The 1,219-nt window shown below is 40.9% G+C and overlaps 1 non-coding gene across 1 annotated transcript; it reads left to right on the top strand.

Annotated features, from left to right (window-relative positions):
- Window positions 1–499: 499 nt before the first annotated feature.
- Window positions 500–605, top strand: LOC132051320 (small nucleolar RNA R71). The gene has a single exon (XR_009413691.1). It is a non-coding gene; the product is annotated as a small nucleolar RNA R71 (small nucleolar RNA).
- The last annotated feature ends 614 nt before the right edge of the window (window positions 606–1,219 follow it).

Below are 1,219 nucleotides of genomic sequence, written 5' to 3'. Positions count from 1 at the left end.
AGTTCCCTGGTTGTTGTTATATGCACCTGCCCTTGTCGAGGTCTCCAATATCTCCGAATTGGCCCCGTGAATATCCCCTTTCGCTACGTAATCGTATTGAACATTCTCAATGGAGGGAGGGGGCCCTCGATATGGACCCTCTCGGGACTTGGTACATTCCGGGTGGCGTGCTCGAGATATCTTCACATACGTTTACCTTCTTGATTCCCTCTCATCGAGCCTCTTTATTAGTAAAGAAAGACTAGTGGCTAATTGTGCTAACGTCTGCTGTGTTTCCTGGCTATCTTTCACAATATTTTAAATCAACGGTGTTCCAAGTGATAGCCCATCAGAATTACTTGAATGCTATGCTTGACTGTGTGTAGTCAATCGATTAAGTATATCAGTAATATTAGCATAGGACTTATTCATGAAACACCCGCTGGCAGCATTATTGGCTATCGCTTGGGTCATAGGATCTAACCCTCTGTAGAACTTCTCCTTCAAAATCTGATCTGGAAAATCGTGGTTTGGACTCCTATCCAAATATTCTTTGTACCTCTCCCAAGCTTCAAAAAGTTGTTCCCCATTACGTTGTTTGAACTCGTAAATCTGATCACGAATTTCTGCTCTTTTACTCGGGGGGTACCACTTATTGAGAAACACTTTGACCATCTCTTCCCATGTAGCAATAGAGTTTCGGGGCAGCTTTGTGAACAATTTTCTCGCTTCTCCGGCTAATGAATATTTGAAGAGTTTCAACCGGACCGCTTCTTGAGTCACAACCCGTTGGATATGCTGAGAGCACACATCCAAAAAGTTTGTTATATATTGGTGAGGATCATCATCAACTGCATTCCGAAAGTATCCCTCTTGTTTGAGCATATGATAGAGGGAATTATCAAACTTGATAGTAGTATCAGTCACTCTCGGATGAATTATTGTAGATGTAAAGTCTTCATCATCTTCTGACTCATCAGTAAAAACATTTTCGACTGGAAGATCGTCTTTAGCCATGATCACCTGGTTTACAAGATAGCAAACAAGGTGTGTTGGAATATGACAAAGACTTTAAGAAGAGTAAACACTATTTAGTAATTTCAAAACCGTATTTCCCGGCAACGACGCCAAAATTTGATACGCTCAAATTTACACTTTTAATAGCGTAAAAGTGTGAAGATGTCAAATATAGTAACTCAACGAGGTCAGGGTCGAATCCTACAGAGAATATGGTGTGAAA

This window comes from Lycium ferocissimum, chromosome 3 (genome assembly GCF_029784015.1).
Source record: "Lycium ferocissimum isolate CSIRO_LF1 chromosome 3, AGI_CSIRO_Lferr_CH_V1, whole genome shotgun sequence".
In the NCBI taxonomy this organism is placed as follows: domain Eukaryota; kingdom Viridiplantae; phylum Streptophyta; class Magnoliopsida; order Solanales; family Solanaceae; genus Lycium; species Lycium ferocissimum.
Note: the sequence above shows the minus strand (reverse complement) of the source record. Positions and strands in the feature narration are given on the sequence as shown.